General features: G+C 42.0%; 1 protein-coding gene and 1 non-coding gene across 2 annotated transcripts in view; one reads left to right on the top strand and one right to left on the bottom strand.

Annotated features, from left to right (window-relative positions):
- Positions 1-23,057, bottom strand: part of LOC126161517 (diacylglycerol kinase eta) — a 641,720-nt gene that overhangs the window by 356,158 nt on the left and 262,505 nt on the right. The gene's annotated exons all lie outside the window — the stretch shown is intronic.
- On the top strand, positions 5,072-5,145 carry Trnat-ugu (transfer RNA threonine (anticodon UGU)). The gene has a single exon. It is a non-coding gene; the product is annotated as a tRNA-Thr (tRNA).

The following is a 23,057-nucleotide window of genomic DNA, read 5'->3' as shown; positions in this document are numbered from 1 at the left end:
GGAGCTGTAAAGGGTAAAAACGATAGCGGAAGACAGGGATTGAAATACATCCAGCAAATAATTGAGGACGTGGGTTAAAATTTCTACTCTGAGATGGTTCACAGATCATAGTTCAAAGGTGGTATGGTGCTTTTGGTTACTAGCACAGGCGCTATGGAACTGAATATCACCCATGGCATAACACTGCCCCTCCAGCCTGTGTCCGAGGAGCGATACATGTTTTGAGCAACTGTTCGCATGGATGACGATATATCCGGACACGACCATCGATTCGCTGTAACAAGAAACGTTATTTATCCAACTAGGTGCGACGATGCCATTGATGTCGTTAGGTCAACATGGGAACAGGTAGGTGTCTTCTACAGAGCCCCATGCTCAGCAATGTGCGCTGAATGTGTTTCTCCGAAACACTTGTGTCTGCTCCAGCACTGTGTTCTGCCGTCAAATGTGCCACACTTCGCCATCTGTCCTCATTAACAGCGCAGGCAAGCCTCTGATTGTCACATTCTGTGACGTGGCGCGGAGATCCAACAACATGTCACCATCTGGTTTCACTATCGTGCAAGCACTCTCCACAGGTACTCACGACAGTAGATTGTTAACAGCAGACCTGCTTCGCCGTTTTTGGACTGTAACAGTCAGTCCTTTGTCAAAGTCTCTTATGTCAGTGGATTTCTCCATTTGCACCGGTATCGTCTGCATAATTCCTCATTCGTCTCTGCTACGTTTACAAGGCGTGTAAAAAATTACGTTTGCAAATTTGTGGAGTTATTACAAGAGATAAAAAGAAACGCTTTTCTTATGTGACACAAATGTCATAGTTACTCCGTCTCCTCGGTAGGGGTCTTTGAAGGGTTTGACATTGCACTTCCTTCAGGTCAACATCCACAGCTTCGTATAATACAAGTTGGTGGTTGAATCTGATTTACAACACACATCTTACTGCTAGGGTGGAAACTTTCCACTACTGCTTATAGTGTCCCCTTCCCTGGATAAACAATTACGTTATTATTGTTTATATTTTGTTGTGTTTATACGACCAATTCAACAACAAATATTACAGTAATAACAACAACAACAACCATAACAAACAGAAGTGAGAAGAGTGCAGATACGAACCTAGTTATATGCTGAATAGTTATAACAACCTCTAATGTAACAGTCAGCAGCAAAGGTAGAATAACCAGATCTGGCAAGATAAGCAGCCAGTAATTACGGAAGTCATCGATGATACAAACCTTGAGACAAACAATAGGCAGAAAACTAGACAAGACCGCATCTAGCACCGACATGTCGGTCGAGGAATGGAGCAGGGGCTGTGACACAAGGATAAATCTTCTTAGCGTAGACATTAGCCTTGAGCTGTACTCCAATATTAAAAGTTGTAAGTTGTTCAACAGTTTTACAGTTCGCAATGAATGCGCAGATATCGGACTTACTTGTAAGAATAATTTTAGACACAGGATCAGCTGTAAATGTGGTGTCCACAGACTTACACATCGGGGTTTGTAAACAATAAAGGGTTCAGACTTTACCAGTGAATAACTGTAGAACGGTTCATGGAAAATTCTGCCATGGTATCAGAGTAAAATTAATTAATAGAGACAAAGAAGGAAGATAGATAACACCCTGAAGCTATTGGCGTTTCTTGTACACTGAAGAACCAAAGAAACTGGTACAACTGCCTAATATCGTGTAGGGCCCCGCGAGCAAGCAGAAGTACCGCAACACGACGTGGCATATATTCGACTAATGTCTGAAGTAGTGCTGGAGGGAACTTACACATTGAATCCTGCAGGGCTGTCCAGAAATCCGTAAGAGTACAAGGGGGTGAAGATCTCTTAGACGGCCGCTGTGGCCTAGCGGTTCTAGGCGCTGCAGTCTGCAACCGCGCTGCAGCTAAGGTCGCAAGTTCGAATCCTGCCTCGGGCATGGATGTGTGTGATGTCCTTAGGTTAGTTAAGTTTAAGTAGTACTAAGTCTAGGGGACTCATGACCTCAGATGTTAAGTCATATAATGCTTAGACCCATTTGAACCATTTTGAAGGTCTCTTCTGAACAGCACGTAGCAAGGCATCCCAGACATGCTCAATAACGTTCGTGTCTGGGGAGTTTGGAGTTTGGTGGCTAGCGGAAATGTTTAAACTCAGAAGAGTGTTCCTGGAGCCACTCTGTAGCAATTTTGGACGTGTGGGGAGTCGCATTGTCCTGCTGCAATTGCCTAAGTCCATCGGAATGCAAAATGGACATGAATGGATGCAGATGATCAGACATGATGCCTACGTACGTGTCACCTTTCATAGTCGTATCTAGACCTATCAGGTCCTATATCACTCCAACTGCACACGCCCCCCCCCCCCCACCGCCGCCACCATTATAGGGCCACCACTAGCTTGAATAGTCCCCTGCTGACATGCAGGGTCCATGGATTCCTGAGGTTGTCTCCATACCCTTACACTACCATCCGCTCTATACAATTTGAAACGAGACTCGTCCGACCAGACAACATGTTTTCAGTCATCAACAATCCAATGTTGGCGTTGACGGACCTAGGCGAGACGTAAAACTTTGTGTTTTGTAGTCATCAAGGGTACACGAGTGGGCCTGCGGCTCCGAATGCCATATGGATGATGATGTTTCTTTGAATGGTTCGCACCTTGACACTTGTTGATATCCCAGCATTGAAACCTGCAGCAATTTGCGGAGGGGTTGCACTTCTGTCACGTTGAAAGATTCTCTTCATTCGTCTTTGGTCTCGTTCTCGCTGGATCTTTTTCCGGCCGCAGCGATGTCGGAGATTTGATGCCTGATATTCACGGTACACTCGTGAAATGGTCGTACGGGAAAATCCCCATTTCATCGCTACCTCGGAGATGCTGTGTTCCATCGCTCGTGCACCGGCTATAACACCACGTTCAAACTCACTTAAATCTTGATAACCTGGCATTGTAGCAGCAGTAACCGATTTAACAACTGCGCCAGACATATAGGCGTTGCCGATCGCAGCGTCGCATTCTGCTTATTTACGTACCACTGTATTTGAAAACGCATGCCTATAACAGTTTCTTTGCGCTCCAGTGTAAAAGGGAATGTACTGTGTCCACGCCGAGCGCCTGCAACACCGGCCACCCACGTGACGGATCTGTACAGCGGGCCCCGGGCACAATAGGGGTTAGCTTTGCCGGTTATCCGGTGTACGGAAACTCGGCGGCCACTTGGCAGCCTCAAGAGCGCTATCAGAGGTCGGGGAATGTACGGTTCTACTTTCTTTCGCGCACCACGTGACATGATTAGTCTGAAATGTATCCTGGAGCCTGCGTACTATGTAGGCCCGCGCAGGGGCAAGAGGGATGTTCACACCGAGTGCTCCGCTCTTGGTAGCAGCCGAGATACCGTCCACAGTCCGCCGATCGTCGACACTACGATCCCTGGAAGTCTTCGCATCTTCAGCGGTGCTCATGCAGGCTTACTCGAGTTTCTGCTGATTAACTTTTACGGCAAGATCGCACTTCCGTCTTGCGAAGTGGTATTAACTTGTGTGTGAACTGGAACAATTTGTTATTTAATTTCTTTTCTGTGACCCTCAGAAGTGGCTAGTAGAACGGTTACTTTGTGTGTCTGAAAAATGTTTTTGGTTGGCAGTTAGACTGGTAATACAATCCTTATAACTGATTTGGAATATTCTTTTTCTGTCCGTAGTCAGTAGGCATAGCAAAATACATTGAATTGATTTCAGAGCCAAGCTCCTTAACTGGAAGCCAACACTCAGAATTGTTGGATATATTACTCAGGAGAAGCCTAGAGCAATCCGTGGCTATCATTACTGCCTAAACGTCATGCTGCGCATAACATTCTGCCACAATTTGTATTCCATTCAATAGGTGATAAGACCTGCTGTAAATAGACAAACCATCTGACACAGTGTGGTAGAATATTCGTTGAGGTAATTACCCAGAAGCGAATACCACTGAGCAGATGTCCAAGTAATATAAAGGGTTCACAAGGACGGACAGTATCAGTACGCAGACGCCTTGAGTGAACAACGCAAAGAAATTGTACTCTTTAGACTAATACTAAAGAAGGAAGTAAAGAATAAGTGGCTAAAATTACGCCCTCATATTCCTAGGAATGTTAATTCCGGGGATGAAAAAGTACTTCAATCAGTAATTATCTTGTGAGACCTTAACTTTTCCCAGTGAATTGAATGTTCGAACAACTTACCGGTTTGCTGCCGGGTGACGTCGTCGACTACCGCCGATATTTCGACAGGAGCACACCCTGCCATTCTCAACTCACAAATGCAAGGAGGAAGAAATGTGCAAGGAAATTTAATACCTCGGTTCACAGAGGAGAAACCAGGAAGATACCACACACAGAACAAGTGTCAACACAAACAAAGATGCCAAAACCAGAAATATCGATAGTGACTAATCAACAGGTGAGGTAGCACTAATTCTGTCCCTCTGTTTTTTGATGAGAGGCAGAGCCGTATTCCAAGCAGCATTTAAACAAAATCCACCATCTCTGTTAATAAGGTTGCTTGATAGTTTGATTTCAACAGCTTCCTTAATAACACTATATATTTATTAAGATGGTATCTGTTGTTTCGGACATGACCGAAAGAACAGATACCATCGGTGACAAAGCATCTCGTTAGAATGAAATTACAATGAAATGAACACCCTTTGCTGCTTACAGGCGTTGACATACGTCAACGTGGACGGATGAAAATGTGTGCCCCTCACCGAGACTCGAACCCGGGATCTCCTGCTTACATGGCAGACGCTCTATCCATCTGAGCCATCGATGACACAGAGCAGGACATGTCCGAAAGAACAGATGCCATCTTAGTAAATATATAGTTAAGGCTCACCGCCCACTTGACCATCTTCTTCTTCTGTGCGAATGCACAAACAGTGCCCGAATTCTTACGGGAATCGGCAACGCGCCGCGAGTAATGAGTATAATGGGCGGGGGCACTACGAATATAGTGCGGGACAATACAATGAGAATGTGGGTTACGCGGGAGGCGTGCCAGAGATACATCCCTGCAGTCACTCTATGCTCTGTGTCCTCGGTGGCTCAGATGGATAGAGCGTCTGCCATGTAAGCAGGAGATCCCGGGTTCGAGTCCCGGTCGGGGCACACATTTTCATCTGTCCCCGTTGACGTATGTCAACGCCTGTAAGCAGCTAAGGGTGTTCATTTCATTGTAACTATCCCAATAGCTGGACGTGCAAGCCAGAATCTCCGTGTTGTTGTATTCCATAGGATGACCGGTGTCAAGGCAGTGTTCTGCAGTAGCGGATTTGCTCAGCTGTTGTAAGAGTGTGTGACACTTATGTTCACTACACCGGTCTTCCACAGTCCTGATTGTCTGACCAATAAATGACATGCCACAACTGCAAGGAATACGATAGACCCCAGCCTTACGCAAACCAAGATCATCTTTTACGGACGCCAACAGGGCCTTAATCTTAGAAGTTGGTCGAAAAACACATTTCACATCATATTTCCTCAAAATACGGCCAATCCTGTTGGAAATGCTTCCTGCGTTAGGCAAAAAGGCCGTAGACTTAGGTGCCACTCCGTTGCTGTCGTCACTCACCCGTTGCACAGAAGGCTGATAGCGCAACGCACATTTCATCTGCCTCTCACTATAACCATTCTGACGAAAGGTGACTTCGAGATGTGACAGCTCAGCTGCCAAACTTTCAGGGTCTGAGATAACGTGGGCCCTGTGAACCAAGGTACGAAGTACTCCTTCACGCTGAGCTGGATGGTGACAACTATCAGCTCGCAGATACAAGTCAGTGTGAGTAGGCTTCCTATAAACAGAATGTCCCAACGTATCATCAGTCTTCCTTTTGACCAACACATCAAAGAAGGGAAGGCATCCATTCTTTTTCATCTCCATAGTGAACTGAATATTAGGGTGGATTGAATTCAGGTGTTCCAAAAACCGATTTAAATTCTCATTACCATGAGGCCAAACAACAAAAGTATCGTCTACATATGTGAAAAAACACGCAGGTTTCAAAGTCACTGACTCCAATACACGTTCCTCAAAGTCCTCCATAAACAAATTGGCCACATTAGGTGACAACGGGCTTCCCATTGTAACTTCATCAGTCTGTTCGTAGTACTGACCATTGAATAAAAAGTAAGTGGAAGTCAGCACATGTGGAAACAAATTTGTTAACTCGACAACAAACTTAACGTCAATTAGCTGCAACGAATCAGAGAGAGGAACGCGAGTGAAAAGAGAAACCACATCGAAACTGACTAACATTTCAGAGTCATTCAAACGCAGTCCCTACAATCTACGTAAGAAATCTGCAGAGTTCGTTGTGTGGTGTTCACACCTACCTACTAGTGGGCTCAACAAACTAGCAAGATGTTTAGCTACACGATAAGTCGGAGCACCAACAATAGAAACAATAGGCCTGAACGGACAGCCTCTTTATGGACCTTAGGGAGGCCATATAATCTAGGTGGTAAAGCACAGTATGAATTAAGATTCTTGATAGTCTCCTGTGACAAAGTTGTTCGAACATTCAATTCGCCAGGAAAAGTTAAGGTCTCACATTGTTTACCTCGACGGGGAGGAAATGTATCGTTGCTTGCGGAGGCTGGATAAACTTCGCAGCAGTAGAAAAAATGTTTAAATGAGTGTGAAATATTATGGGACTTAACTGTTAAGGTCATCAGTCCCTAAGCTTACACAGTACTTAACCTAAATTATCCTAAGGAAAACACACACACCCATGCCCGAGGGAGGACTCGAACCTCCGCCGGCACCAGCCGCACAGTCCACGACTGCACGCCTAAGACCGCTCGGCTAATCCCGCGCGGCGCAGCAGTAGAGTAAGGTTGGAATGTGCATTATCGTTTTTACTGAAGTGTCGAAATCATAGTGTGGTTCCAACGTTTGGTAAGGTTGTGCATTATTAATTCTCCTGCCTCCAATCGCATCAAGCAACGTGCTGGTTTAGCTCTTGTTCGTGAAAGGATCCACTATACTCGCCGTCAATTAGATTTTGTTTCTATGGAATTATTTCAGCTTCATTTAATGATGGCGTCTAATGTCTCTGAATTTTCTTGGGATTGGGTGGACGGTGCCTCTTGGTCGCGGTCTGACTGGGAATTTCAATCTGTAACTGCTCGTCATTCGGCGAAGTTTGAACGTTTCCTTGGCTCAGTGTCTAATACTAATTTTAATTCTCGACGTTCTGTGATCAATCTCACGGAGAAAATGTTTGACGACGCAGCTTTGTCTGTGGTGGGGAAAGGTTTGAACTTCGCACCGATGCCTAAGAGTTTGCCAGTCGTTGATTTTATTAGTTCTATCGAACAGGCTATTTATAAACTACCTTCCGAGGCTGCGGAAGAGGTTAGGAGGGAAGCTTGTCGTGTGTCGACTGGGGCCCGTCCACCAAAGTGTAATATTACAGCAGCTGAGGCGGCTGCTTTACGTTCACTCAGGATGGATCCTGATATTGTTATTTTACTTGCGGACAAGGGAAACGCCACCGTTTTGTTGAAGAAGCACGATTACATTTAAAAGATGCAGTGACTACTTTCTGATTCGGCGTATCGCAAAATCGGTGCTGACCCTACTAAGAGTGTTGAGAGAAAGACTAATAACCTCCTGAAGAAAAGTTCTTTGTCACAAGAGACTATCAAGAGTCTTAATTCTTACTGTGCTGTACCACCTAGATTATATGGCCTCCCTAAGGTCCATGAAGAGGCTGTCCCGTTCAGGCCTATTGTTTCTATTGTTGGTGCTCCGACTTATCGTGTAGCTAAACATCTTGCTAGTTTGTTGAGCCCACTAGTAGGTAGGTGTGAACACCACACAACGAACTCTGCAGATTTCTTACGTAGATTGTAGGGACTGCGTTTGAATGACTCTGAAATGTTAGTCAGTATTGATGTGGTTTCTCTTTTCACTCGCGTTCCTCTCTCTGATTCGTTGCAGCTAATTGACGTTAAGTTTGTTGTCGAGTTAACAAATTTGTTTCCACATGTGCTGACTTCCACTTACTTTTTATTCAATGGTCAGCACTACGAACAGACTGATGGAGTTGCAATGGGAAGCCCGTTGTCACCTATTGTGGCCAATTTGTTTATGGAGGACTTTGAGGAACGTGTATTGGAGTCAGCGACTTTGAAACCTGCGTGTTTTTTCACATATGTAGACGATACTTTTGTTGTTTGGCCTCATGGTAGTGAGAATTTAAATCGGTTTTTGGAACACCTGAATTCAATCCACCCTAATATTCAGTTCACTATGGAGATGAAAAAGAATGGATACCTCCCCTTCCTTGATGTGTTGGTCAAAAGGAAGACTGATGATACGTTGGGACATTCTGTTTATAGGAAGCCTACTCACACTGACTTGTATCTGCGAGCTGATAGTTGTCACCATCCAGCTCAGCGTGAAGGAGTACTTCGTACCTTGGTTCACAGGGCCCACGTTATCTCAGACCCTGAGAGTTTGGCAGCTGAGCTATCACATCTTGAAGTCACCTTTCGTCAGAATGGTTATAGTGAGAGGCAGATGAAATGTGCGTTGCGCTATTAGCCTTCTGTGCAACGGGTTAGTGACGACAGCAACGGAGTGGCACCTAAGTCTACGGCCTTTTTGCCTTACCCGGGAAGAATTTCCAATTTTCGACCACCTTCTAAGATTAAGGCCCTGTTGGCGTCCGTAAAAGATGGTTTGCGTAAGGCTGGGGTCTATCGTATTCCTTGCAGTTGTGGCATGTCATATATTGGTCAGACAATCAGGACTGTGGGAGACTGGTGTATTGAACATAAGCGTCACACACTCTTACAACAGCCGAGCGAATCCGCTACTGCAGAACACTGCCTTGACACCGGTCATCCTATGGAATACAACAACACGGAGATTCTGGCTTGCACGTCCAGCTATTGGGATAGTGTTATTAAGGAAGCTGTTGAAATCAAACTATCAAGCAACCTTATTAACAGAGATGGTGGATTTTGTTTAAATGCTGCTTGGAATCCGGCTCTGCTTCTCATCAAAAAATAGAGGGACAGAATTAGTGCTACCTCACCTGTTGTTTAGTCACTATCGATATTTCTGGTGTTGGTCATCTTCGTTTGTGTTGACACTTGTTCTGTGTGTGGTATCTTCCTGGTTTCTCCTCTGTGAACCAAGGTATTAAATTTCCTTGCATATTTCTTCCTCCTTGCATTTGTGAGTTGAGAATGGCACGGTGTGCTCCTGTCGAAATATCGGCGGTTGTGACGGCGTCACCCGGCAACAAACCCGTAAGTTGTTCGATTAGTTATCTTGACTGACAATAAGGTCAGAGAGAAAAATATTTGGACAGAAAGTTGTCATGAACACAATCGTTTGCAGTTGGTGGCAATGTGTTGATCAGCCATCCTAAACCATCCCCACTAAGTAACAGAAACAAGAAGTGCCAGGTCCATTTGGGACAGTAAGGTTTCCAAATGCATGTGCTTACTTATTTTCTTATAGTGCAAGCAAAAACATTAAGGGAATTTAGCCCCAACAAAATTTAAAAAAGTATTTAGAGTAATAGGCTTAGCATAGTAACTAATATTCTCTTGATGTGAAGACACTTGCACTACGGTGTATACTGATCATTAAGCAAGGATTTTTTGCTAGGTAAGAGAAGGATGTACATAGCCATTGATTGATTGACCTGCTATAGTGGACTATGGCTACAGTGTAATATATATGTTTACAGTGATATGTAAGTGTGATAGCAGTATATGTATGTTTATGAAGTAATTCTTCGCAGCTGAAAGATTATAAACATTTATGTGAAGACATTCTGTAAAATATTAATTGTGTTCTTGGCAGAGGCCGAGCGGTTCTAGGCACTTAGGTCCGGAACCGGGCGACTGCTCCGGTGGCAGGTTCAAATCCTGCCTCGGGCATGGATGTGTGTAATGTCCTTAGGTTAGTTAGGTTTAAGTAGTTCTAAGTTCTAGGGGACTGATGACCTCAGATATTAAGTCCCATAGCGCTCAGAGCCATTTTAACCATTTGTTCTTGGCATGTTAGTAAGTTTACGTTTTCTGTGTGTTGATAGCAGTGAGCCCGTCATACTTATTCTGAAAAATGGTACAAGTCATAAAGTGTAAGTATATAATTAAAAATTGTTGAAGAATAGACACTTGTAAAGGTTGTTTTTTTTTTGTTATAATATGGAGGTTAATTTTCTGTATTTTTTCATGGGTATTAATTAGGTTGCATGTCTCAGTTTATAAGCCAATGGGCTGCTCTTGAAAATGAATTGTTATTTGTGCATATGTGGTTTAAAACTGTAAGCATTACGTGGTAGCCGGCCGAAGTGGCCGTGCGGTTAAAGACGCTGCAGTCTGGAACCGCAAGACCGCTACGGTCGCAGGTTCGAATCCTACCTCGGGCATGGATGTTTGTGATGTCCTTAGGTTAGTTAGGTTTAACTAGTTCTAAGTTCTAGAGGACTAATGACCTCAGCAGTTGAGTCCCATAGTGCTCAGAGCCATTTGAACCATTACGTGGTTATTAAAATATTAGCTGCAGAAATTTGAAAAACAATTTTCATCTAAATGGCATAGAAGTGAGATAGGGTTTATCTGAATTTTGAGCGATTGAGGGGAACAACATTATGTTGAACTAGGTATATTTTTGCCTATCACTTTGCATGTCTGTTTTGGTGACTTTTTTTCGTGATTAACAGAGGTTTTGTGTCAGATTAAAAAGAAAATGTTTCAAATGGCTCTGAGCACTATGGGACTTAACATCTGTGGTCATCAGTCCCCTAGAACTTAGAACTACTTAAACCTAACTAACCTAAGGACATCACACACATCCATGCCCGAGGTAGGATTCGAACCTGCGACCGTAGCAGTCGCGCGTTTCCGGACTGAGCGCCTAGAACTGCTAGACCACCGCGGCCGGCAGATTAAAAAGAACATGGTGCAAGTTCTGATGGTTATCCATGGAGATAAATAGAATACGGTGCATTCTGTTAATCGCTGAACTACTTTAATTAGTGTAGCAGAGCTTCTACAGCAATATTTTACCATTAATAGGTCATTGTTATCATATTAAAGTTTAAAAGTAACGATTCTTACGTACACACTGAATTCGCTTATGATGCAGGACAGTGTGACCTACTACTAGTGAGAAAACGATGTAAATCGTATAGATTCGTTTGTGCAAAAGCAACCATATACACGTTCGTACAGTACGGAGTGAATCAGCTGTGCATAAGCTATTAGTTGAATGAGCAGTTAAGGAGGTAGTCTGTACGCTCTTGAATAATCGTGAATGTTCATTTATCTCGTGAATAGGATGTGAACTCAAGAATTTTGAGTTTGATGTGCGTCCGTGATCATTAACACGGAGTAAATATGTGTCATGAATAATCCAAATAAGAGATTTCTTTGCACAAGCACTTTTTGGATATGCTGGGAACTTTGGTCCACTGAGACAGTATTGTTGATACTGCAACCGGGTAAGTGCATTGAGCTGTTTGGAAAATTGAAATTTGAAACTATGTGAAATTATAGGTGCTTGGTTAGTATTTCAGGGATCTCTTACTCCGAGATTGTCGTCTGTATAAGTAATGAACGAGAGATACAGAAATTATACTACAGGGTTTGTGATACAGACTGCCGTCTCCCGAATCCCTCTCAATTCCAACAACAGTTTGTTTAACAGAGGCTGGAAAAACTTTACTCTGCTTCGAAAATACTAATGCTTTTTAACCTGGTTTTACCTTTAGAAAGTTTGATTTGTTTCTTATGTCGTCGTACGAATGTTACATGCAATCCTGCCTCCGCACTTGATGAATGACACTCTCGTCACATCCTTTCGTGCAACCACCTTGAGCGTCCTTCCTGACCACAACATACCACTCCCTAGATGGTCTACCGGAAAAACTCCATCAACGACACGCTGCGACATCATATACCGACGCCACTCCGACGTCATGCCAATAAAAAAGCCATGGAAACAACGGTAGTAAAACAGTACCGTATCATCAAGAAAAAATATTTCTCTTGTTCACACCATACCTAGAAGAATCACCTCCTCCACTCATTTCAACAGAAGAAAATACTTAGTTTGTGTTGTAAGTCACATATGATACACAACAGACTATAAACATTGCTTGAAAAAATTCTGTAATCGATATCATGAAAATTTTCTAAAGGTAAGACTAAGGGGTGAACACATGCAAAATGTATTATCAATTTGCTTCGAGTCAGTCAATTTCTCTAAGTTCAAAGCTCTTCTTGGCGTTTTCTCCTGGTTTTCCCGGAAACTCGACTGGCGGGTCTTAATGATAATTAATCCAAGGTTAATTAAAATCAAAGAACCAACCTTGAGCACAAAAGTAGACACAGTAAGAAAAACTGTGAATGAAATATTGTAACAAAACACTCAACTGAACATTTCTACGAAAGGACAAATCTGAACTGAAAATCTAAGCTGACGTAAGGTACGTCAAATTCAAAAATACTAAATGTTAGTTTTAGTGTGCACGCTAGACGAAACTGCTTTTATGTATCTAGGTCTATTTTAAATACTTACGTGTTGAAATGTATCTTGAAAACATAACAATCCTTTTCCTCTCCCACAACCAAGGAAAAAAAATTGCAAAAGCAGTTTCTCAGAAAAGAAAATGAACAAAAATGACAATGGCCTTCTGCCACAGAAGTTATACCCAGTATAACTTTACCAGCAAAAATAAAGACAATTGACAGGGACATGCCAAACATACAGCTGACCACCAAGAATTCCATTTGGCCATTGGGATGAAAAAAAAAAAAACTGAGGCTTCTGTCAGTGAACTATCCGGGCGTTCATCGTACAAGCAAAAAGCCCGGAATCCTAAACCGCAAAATCTGAGAATTTTGATACCATTCTTCGCGAATAGGCGTCCGTTGTATTGGCCGTTGCGCAACGTCGCTTACTGGTTAAGCGGAGCGGCTGCAGTGTTGTCATTTGTTTCGGTTCAGAACAAATTGGGGAAAATAGTCGTTTGTCTTGGAGGGACGGCGAACAAACATTGCGCCTGCGCACTGTGTCAGGCCGGCAAACTCCGTAATTAATTAAGGGGGCGCTCCACTCCGCTAGCCATTGTCACCCGGTTCCAAGTTCGCTTCTTTGGAAATTATTCGAGGCTCCAACTCGCCAAGTGTCGCCTACAGGCGCTCAGGATTCGTCCCTATCTCGATGAAGCACTATTGCCGGCTGCTGTAGTGGCGTACCCGACCGAGTTCTGTCTGCGACGTGTCTGTCCAAGTCTGCCAGACAATACAGAACTGGAAATCAAAATCACTTCCAGTCCCACTTGCGGGAACTGGGTCGTTGCTCTAGCAGTGGCTTCTCTCAAAATGCACCAGATTAAGGTCACTCATGCAGTCCGCCGAGGAAACGTCTAAAATCGAGTAAAAATGATTTGGATAATGAAAACTGCCTCAGTTACTTACTTTTTCTATACTTACCACAACGGTTTCGAGAATTTATTCTCATTTCCCAGTGCAGTTGTGCTTTTGTTTACAGGAATATGTTTGGTGATGTTTACTTGTGTGGTTTTCTGTCTCCCTTGCGTCTTTTTGAAGGTAGACTGCAATCGGAAAAACGGACAAAATGAACCTTTGAGTGTTTTAAATGCCAATGTTAGAAATGGTATTTTTACCATATAAAATAATATACCATATTATATCATATACAATAATACCATTTTTAACATTGGCATTTAAAAACACTCAAAGATTCATTTTGTCCGATTTCCCGATTAGAGTCTAATTTCAAAAAGACACAAGAGAGGCAGAAAACCACACATGCAGACATCACCAGACATATTCATCTAAACAAATGCACAAGTGTACTTGAAAATGAGAGTAAATTTTCGAAACGCATTGTGCTAAGCATAAAAAAAAGTAACTGGTACAGCTTTCAGTGTTTAAATCATGAATGACACAGTTGCAAGCTTTTCTGAATCATCTAATTTGATGAACGAAATTAAGCGAATAAAAATTATTTAAAATACTCAAATGTGTCTTTTCTACCACCCATCAAGATAATTTGTCTGCCAAAATCTGCATTTCCATACAACCAGTAAACTCTCCTTTAAAGAATCGAATTTCAATCTAAAAAAAGGCTGAAAATTTACAAACGAGTTAATTTTGTAAATATTTGACGTTAAGCATGAAAAACCTATGTGGTGGAAGACGCAAAACCCTAATTATGTACGTTTCTTAGTTTCGAAGTATTCACTGGATGACTATACTCTGAGTAACTTGCAATCCGTTTTCAGAAAACTAGTTTTTCACATATCTCAATGCCTGTGACGTCATATCTACTGAACTAACTGTCGCAAAATGATACAGTTTCGCAGATACATTCAGTGCTATATGTGAATACTGTCTGCATAACGTCTTGCGAATAGAGTTAGTATAAAGAAATAATAAATTGTAACGTCGTATCTGAAGTTTTACTATATGGACAACGAAAATATAGTAAGCAGTAACCTTTTTTCCCCATATGAAATTGTGTGTTAAGTTTGTTGAAAGTCGCTAAGTGCCCTCATTCGCATACACAGGATGAATATAATTTGGATAATATGCGTGCTTTGAGTTGACGCTTCATACGGACATGTACAACGTTTCTAACTTTAGTAATTATTATATTAAAGCTGTAAGGTAACATTATACCGCTTAATGAGTGGATTATGACAGCATTTTAAATTTTTAAATTCGGTCAATAATCGTATGAAATATTGAAAATCAAATTTTTTGTTGCACCTGGAAGCCGTTAGAGAGTCAACCTGCTAACTAGGAGGGGGTGAGCGTCGCCGTTTAGTAATACAAATAGATTTACAGTATTTTGAAAGATTACAGAATCACAAGTCGTTGTAGAAACAGTATCGTATGACAAACAATTACCATACATCATCATTTGGATTCAAAGTGTACTTGCATTGTTATATACTAGAGCCTCAAACATGTTGCGTTATTTGAAGCGTAAGCTCAGTTACGGAAGTTTTCCATCGAAGCATAAGATGAACATATCGTGGCTGAATGAAGGTCGTACGGGGGCGCAGATTGCACTGTCCAAAGATGGCCAATTCAGTCACTGAAGTGCAATTTGTACTTCCGAGACACGTTGGACTAAAGCAGGAAGTCAAGACAAAAATATTCCTAGCGTATCCACTCACCTCCACAGGATAAGCATCAGATTCTTCTTTGTGCGTTCAAACATGAAAAGGTGATTGAAACCAGTGATTCCGGTACGAAGGGAAAGGGTCATTTTTTGTAACGGGAAGGGAGCGTTGAAGGACGGCGCAAGTGGGTGTTCTCTGTTTGCTTTGATGGTAGTTCTTTTAGTTACTAAATGATAAAAATTTACATGAATTTCATTTGCTATATATTGCTACGATAATACAGAAATGGGCCTTAAAATTGTAACCCCAGGCAAGATAGAAAACGCGTTACCCGTGAAACATGGAGATGACAGAGGTAGGGTTGCTTGCGTGCCTGAGCGATATAGATAGCCGTACGATAGGTGCAGCCACAATGAAAGGGTATTCGTGGAGCGGGCAGACTAATACGGACATATATAGAGGCCAGACTAATGCATATGGTATCTCTCCTAAGAGTCGTCAGCAGCATTTTCTCTGTAGTCAGCCAGGGTCAGGAGCGGAGTTGTCAGTGCTGGAGTACTGGTTGTTCTTTGTGTTTTACTGTCCCAGTTAGTACTTATCTGTAACATAGGTATCGTACTAGACTGCTATAGGACCATTCTATCGTATAAGCACGTAAAATTCCGTATTAAATAAGATTTTGTTTGAAACGGGAAGCAAAACCGACGTTTTCCGTTGACAATGCGCGTCGCATGAAAGATGTGATGAGTAGTGTTTGTTTGGGCTGACACAAGTTACACACTGCAAGAGCGAAATAGCAGATATCTGCCGAAGCACCAGAGAAAAAGCGCCTGACGGCTCTTATGAGAGGTATAGTAGAAACTTTCGTTGGTTATCGAAGTTTTTATTAACATGGGCTTTGAGATGAATCAAGGTATCTGTCTCGAGATATTTCGACCCGTTACATCGACCCATACAAGTCTGTTTCTTCACAATGGTTTGTCAAGAAAGTATAAGAAATTAAGTTGACCAATGCTCTCATATCGAGCTTCGTGGCATGATTAGTTGATTGAAGCTATCCTCCACAAAATATATTGTGTCACTGCGAGTAAGAGATGTTTCCGACTTCCAATAATTGTTGGTAATGTTGAGAATAAGTTTGGAAAAGGAAAGCATATGCAGAAATTTGAATCACCTGAGGAAAGTCCGAATAAAGTGTATATAAGTAAAGTGTACGACGTGAAGAAAAACTGACAACTGCAACTAACTTTGTAGCCGAAAGTGTTGGTAGTGTTACTCAGAACCAACTTGCATTGAGCGAAAATTTAGATTATGGTGAACAGAGGCTCCTGCATCTGTTGCCTGTTATAGACAGATCTAGTGCTTGTAACCGGTCTTATATTGACAAAACAACGGAGAGTCCACAGAATTATGTCACAATACTTTACTCTTATATTCGGCGGAGCACGATGAAAATCAGTGGCGTGAGGCTGATGATAGACAGGTGCATTCTGGAAGGATATTTTCTGAAAATGGTTGGGAAAAATAAGGAGGGTTAATCGACACAACAATTTCATATGGGATTCGGGAAACCCTACAGCTTTCAAGAAAGTGTTAGAGAAAGCGGAAACGTGCATTAATGGTGTGTGATGATGAAACATAATATATTTGTATTATTTCTCTTATTTGAGCGTTTGATAACAGGAAAAGTTTGTAGGGAAATGCTGTCCGTCAGCATCTTTCCTTTCAGCCAGATTCGTTCCCCTTTAGGATGGTGCACCATCGCAGTTCAGTTTGTATTTTTGTGATTTCCCAGCACGAACATTTCCAAAGCAATGGAAAGGACGCGGTGGACCAACGAAGTGACCAACGCGATCTCTGGAGCCAAGTAACCCCCCTGGATTTCGGCCTGTTGAGTTACGTGAAGGACATTGTATCCATAGCCTGTACGTGATCATAGCGACGTCCTCAGAAGAACTAAGGACGCAATGGTCCCCATAACCCCAGAGATGCTGTTCGGACATAGATTGAGACAGAGCATAGTCTAACTAATATTACCGGTTTCGAAAGTAGCCCATGTAGAATTGTATTAATTTTTTATAAAAAACTTTTTGAGTTGGGTATCTGTGTCTCATTGTGTTTTTTAATTGCGTTTGAAATAAGAGATGTTTCGGGTGGACCACTGTATGTGATTAGAATCACAATTACAAGACTCCATGCTGTATTTTGCTAGTGTTTTGAGAGTGATTTTTACTACAATTCCCGTATTTCTTTGATTATACAGAAAATTACCTTGCAACTGGAAGTTATTTGTTATAGAAGAAGTAATTAGACTACATAGTTCTGCGTGGAATGTAAACGATAACAGTAGTTTTAGCAGTTCGAAAGTGTTCTGTCAAAGATGAATACTTTGATTTGAAAGTTTTTTTGGTTTTAGTTCATAATTTACGGTCTGTTTTTCAATTTTCATTTAAATTGTTTACTTTCGCAATGGTGATTTAGCAACTCGAATAGGTTCAGTTAAGTTGCTTAAAAAGCGACTGGAATATGAGTATTGAGACTGCTGAAACGAACACTTCTGAGCCGCGCGTGGTAGCCGTGTGGTCTAGGGCGCCTTGTACGGTTCGCGCGGCTACCCCCGTCAGAGGTTGGAGTCCTCCCTCGGGTATGGATGTGTGTGTTGTCCTTAGCGTAAGTTAGATTAAGTAGTGTGTAACCCTAGGGGCCGATGACCTTAGTAGTTTGGTCCCATAGGAACTTACCACAAATTTCCAAAATTTCCCCCTGTCGGATGTTCGAGTCCTCCCTCGGGCATGGGTGTGTGTTGTCCTTAGCGTAAGTTACTTTAAATTAGATTAAGTAGTGTGTAAGCCTAGGGGCCGATGACCTTAGCAGTTTGATCCCACGGAAACTTACCACAAATTTCCAAAAACTTCTGACGTGTGTTTGGTTTTGGTATTTATTTAATGTGTGCTCCAAATAGTAAATGGCTTATAACTTGCGGTGTGAGGCGTAAAAAAATTAATGGTCCAGGCGCCCCTTCTATGCAGGTGCTGAGCAAATGCAGTAATTACAGTAGGACGACCGACACGACTCGTTGGGTAGTTACATTGCACATGACCAGATTTAACAAAAGGGTCGCTCAATAAATAATGTTGCAAGTTTTCCGTCAGTTCTTAATGTATATAGAGAAACATACTTTGAAGCACCTAAAATTTGATGTTTCTTTTGCATGTGTGTGAAGTTTCGAACAATTGCGATAGATTACATAGCCTTAGTGAATCATCAAAATGGCGTCTATGCAAGATATGCAAGACAGTTGGTACTAACAAAGTGCTGTTATCGATGTGCATACTCTGAACAAACTCAAGAACGTTTCCGAAACGTTCGATGTGACAATGTCAAGAAATATTGCTCCAACATAACAATGCACGTCCACACACAAGTCTCCAGAACTTGGAACACATCGCTAAATTGGATTGGACATCATTGCCTATAGCTGAAGCCTGAAACCCTCAGACTGCTATTTATTTGTCTAGATAAGGTTTCTCTATGCGGGACACACTTTGAAGATAATGAGATTATTGGAGTGGGGACATGACAACGAACGCAGGAAAGGAGCTGTTATCAACAGGGAATACATGCTTTTACACAAAGCTGGCTTAAGGACGTAGAACGTGATAGAGCCTATGTACAAAGATAGTACACGTAAAAGAAACGTGTTTGAGTAATATTGTCACCAAATTATAACTTTTAAGAATAACCATGTCGTGAGAAAAATTATGGAGTATTATTTATTGAACTACTATCGTGCATAACGAGAGATTCGAACACGCACAAAACCTTTAGGTATTTTGGCCTGGGACATTTTCTTCAAGAAATGAATTGAAACTGTCTCGAATCATCTAATCCTGACCAAGGTTTGCGGGAGGATTGACTGCGTTGTACCGCATTGGAAACCTCCCCCATTTCTCAATTGGGATCCATTTGCCTCACTACCAAATCACCAGGTAGTCGACAGAAAACAGTTGATGATCGTCTAAGAAGCTGACAACCGGTAAGTGAATAAATAAATAATAGTTACAGAACATCAAAGAAGTTATAGTTCTCGTTAAATAAACACTAATTTGTTCTTGAGTGATACTGGGACTTCATATTCTCGTTATACGATTGCTTCAAAAAGGTAAAACTTCAAGCAGTACGTAGATAGGATACTATCATCTGATAGACAGTCCGTGATATGGTGTAGAATTTCTTTCACGGAAAAGACGATTAGTTTCGATCAATGATAGAGATATTCAGAGGACTGCATGGCCAGGGAATGGAAACAGCGATAAAATGAACTTCCTCGCTCGTTAGTAGCAAGTAGCATCATCCGATTGTCATCATTAGTGATACTCTTCTCCAGTCATGGAACATACGTAATTATGTTTCAGCACAGCATTTCCCTCCCAAATTTATTAATTTCTTCTGGAAAAATTAAGCCGTAACCTTCGTGTTCTGTAAATACTGTTTCCACGTCTTGCTGACGTTTCGTGACCGTGACCGCTTACCAGGCACGCGATGGAAGTTTCGTCTCACGAAATACTTTGCGGCAGACAAAGGACTTGTGCTGCCTCTTGCAACATCCCTATTTTCAGTAACACTAAAGCGGCGATATTCTGACCCATGTCCAGGAAGTATTTCAATTGCTTAAGAGAAATTTTGGCTCATAAAAGGAGAGCAAAGGCACGAAAAATAAGAATACAGTAGCGTATTTACACTTAAGTCTTTTAGGAGCAGGGAAAAGTCACCGTATTTACCCTACAAGGGCATCAACAATAATTTACATAACATATGTTTTGAGTGGGGTCCGCCTTTAGCAAAACACAATTTTGTTTTTTGTCCCAGACATGTTTCACTGCAGTTTCGGCATCATCAGTGTTTTTTTTTTGTTATTATGGCTGTTAAACATAAGGAATGTTCTTTACTGTTTAAATATACATAAATATTAGTTTCTAAATCGTAATTACAGGTTTCTGAAGAGCACATAAAATTGTGTATTCATACCTTCTTACCACATGGTGTGGTTTTCCTGCTGTATTACAGTCACTGTAAAAACTTGTGGTTTTCCTGATGTATTACAATCACTGTAAAAACGTAATACAACAGGAAAACCACACCATGTGATAAGAAGGTATGAATACACAATTTTATGTGCTCTTCAAAAATCTGTAATTACGATTTAGAAACTAATATTCATGTGTATTTAAACAGTAAAGAACATTCCTTATGTTTAACAGCCATAATAATAAAAAAAACCCGCTGATGCTGATGCAACTGCAGTGAAACATGTCTGGAACATGAAACAAAATTGTGTTTTGCTAAAGGCGGACCCCACTCAGAACGTAAGTTATTGTTAAAGCAAACACAGACAAAAGAGCTTCTGCATCAAAATAATTTACATATTTTAAAGTTTATTTAATTGAAATATGTTAGTTTTTGTTTTCAAATATGTGTTCAGTGTACAATATTACCTTTATGCCTGAGAACTAGCAAGGGCTGTTTCTAAAACTATTATTAAAACTAATGCAAAATTATATCGAAAATGAACCTCCATCAAGGAACTTGTATATCGTAATGGACTGGTAATTAGAGTCGATGGCGAAATTTAATGCAAATATTTTGTTATTGTTTAAATGAATTTTTACTCTTTAACTGCGCAAGTGAGCACGCGCAGTGCCTGGGAAGGTTGGTTGGTTGGTTTGGGGAAGGAGACCAGACAGCGTGGTCATCGGTCTCATCGGATTAGGGAAGGATGGGGAAGGAAGTCGGCCGTGCCCTTTCAGAGCAACCATCCCGGCATTTGCCTGGAGTGATTTAGGGAAATCACGGAAAACCTAAATCCGGATGGCCGGACGCGGGATTGAACCGTCGTCCTTCCGAATGCGAGTCCAGTGTCTAACCACCCTGGGAAGGTGACAATAGTTTCTTCGGAGACTGGTGAGGTACCCAGCAAACATTTTGTTTTACATTTGATGCTTCCACTTATATCTGGTCACTCTCAGAAATTCCATGTCGACTGCTCAATAATTCGATGTATTACTACCTGTTGGCACGTACAGCAATTGAGAATGTCCTGCAGGACGGAAATTGGCCAATCGTGCGAAATTAAATAAAGCAAATATTGGGTTGGAGTATAAGTTCGTAGCGTTTTTGTTTTGTATGTTGGTATTCCGGTTGCTATGGGTTTATTTGTTGATTGTCATTTTCTATTTGTAGTTCACTGTTGTTATTCGAGTTTACATATCGTCATTTGGAGACACAGTGGAGCTGTGGATGCTATAAATGTTACGGCGCAAAGTCAAGCGCCGGCACGCCAGTCGGAAACGAGAGAGCAGAGAGGGTTGTGAAGAAGACGTCAGCCAATTGCCCGCTGACCGACCCCTCTCCAAGACGACAACGCAAAAGCAGTGGCCTCTATGCGAAGAGAACGTAACGCCGCACCCTAATTTTACAGCAGCGTCAAGACTAGCAATTAGGACAGAAGTGTCAAAGCTCATTACTTTGTTCGTACGTTCTATGTAGCTCAAACTTGGAACTGTTATACTGAAGAGATTTCTTATTTGTATGTCGCCCTTTGCTTGCAACACATCTGTATTTCTCAAATCTAAGTACTGTCATTTATCTTATTGCAGTAAAAACTCATTAATATGATTTGTCTGAATGTTGTCTGGAGATCAGAGAAAGCAGGTTTCCTAGACTCCCCATTCGACGATTAGGCAAGATTCAACAATAAAACGGAGTGCCAAGTGGAGAAATCGAAACATTGCCGACATACGAGGGTCGTTCAGTAAGTAATGCCCCATATTTTTTTCTCAGAACATATTTATTGTTAACAGTCAGAATCTGGTGACAATATACGTCAACATGTCTTGTCCATGTCCTATTTTTCTACGTAGTTTCCATCACGTTGAACAACCGTACGCCAAAGTTGTGGAAGAGCATGTATTCCCTACTGGTGAAAGCTCTTGTCCTGTAGGCGTAACCTTGTTTTCACTGGATGACTGACACTTTCGTCATCTTCAAAGTGTGTTCCCCGCAGAGAATCTTTAAGCGGACCAAAGAGATGGAAGTCCGAGGGTGCCAAGTATGGACTGTAGGGTGGTGAGGCAATGATGTCCAGCCCAATTTGGCGATGTGTTGCCGGGTCCTCAGACATGTGGACATGCATTATCGTGCTGCAGCAAGATTTCTGCTGGATTATTGTCCGATCGAACACGTCGGAAACGGTTCTCGAGTTTATTGCGAGACTTGGCCCTCTTCTCCACGAGAATGACACCATCACAGTCCCAGAAGACTGTCACCATGACTTTTCCGGCAGATGAAATTGTCTCGAATTTCTTCTTTTGTGGTGAATGAGGATGATTCCACTCCATGGACTGCCTTTTTGTTTTCTGCACAAAGTGGTGTACCCAGCTTTTGTCCCCCGTAACGATCCGTGACAGAAAGGCCTCTCCGCTGGTCTCAAAACTCTCCAACTATTCAAATGAAGTGGCCTTTCGTTGAATCTTGTGGTCCGTTATGAGCATTCGTGGAACCCATCGTGAGCACCTCTTTGAATATCGGAGAGTCTCGATCATTGCAGACACACTTCCAATGCTGACCGACACCTGTAGAACCAATTGTCGAGTTGTTATGCGCCGGTCGGCACGAATAATCGCACCCGCACGATTCAGCAAGTTTGGAGCAGTGGCTGTGACAGGACGTCCCGAGCGCGGCTGATCATGCACCTCTGTTTCTGCATTTCCTGAGGCTGTAACTTTCTTTACCCATCGGCCAACTGTACTCTTATCAACTGCAGCATCGCCATACACTGCACACAAAAGTTTATGTATGTTCACCGCGGTTTCTTTTTCAGCGCACAAGAATTCA

This window comes from Schistocerca cancellata, chromosome 2 (assembly GCF_023864275.1).
Source record: "Schistocerca cancellata isolate TAMUIC-IGC-003103 chromosome 2, iqSchCanc2.1, whole genome shotgun sequence".
Lineage (NCBI taxonomy): Eukaryota > Metazoa > Arthropoda > Insecta > Orthoptera > Acrididae > Schistocerca > Schistocerca cancellata.
Note: the sequence above shows the minus strand (reverse complement) of the source record. Positions and strands in the feature narration are given on the sequence as shown.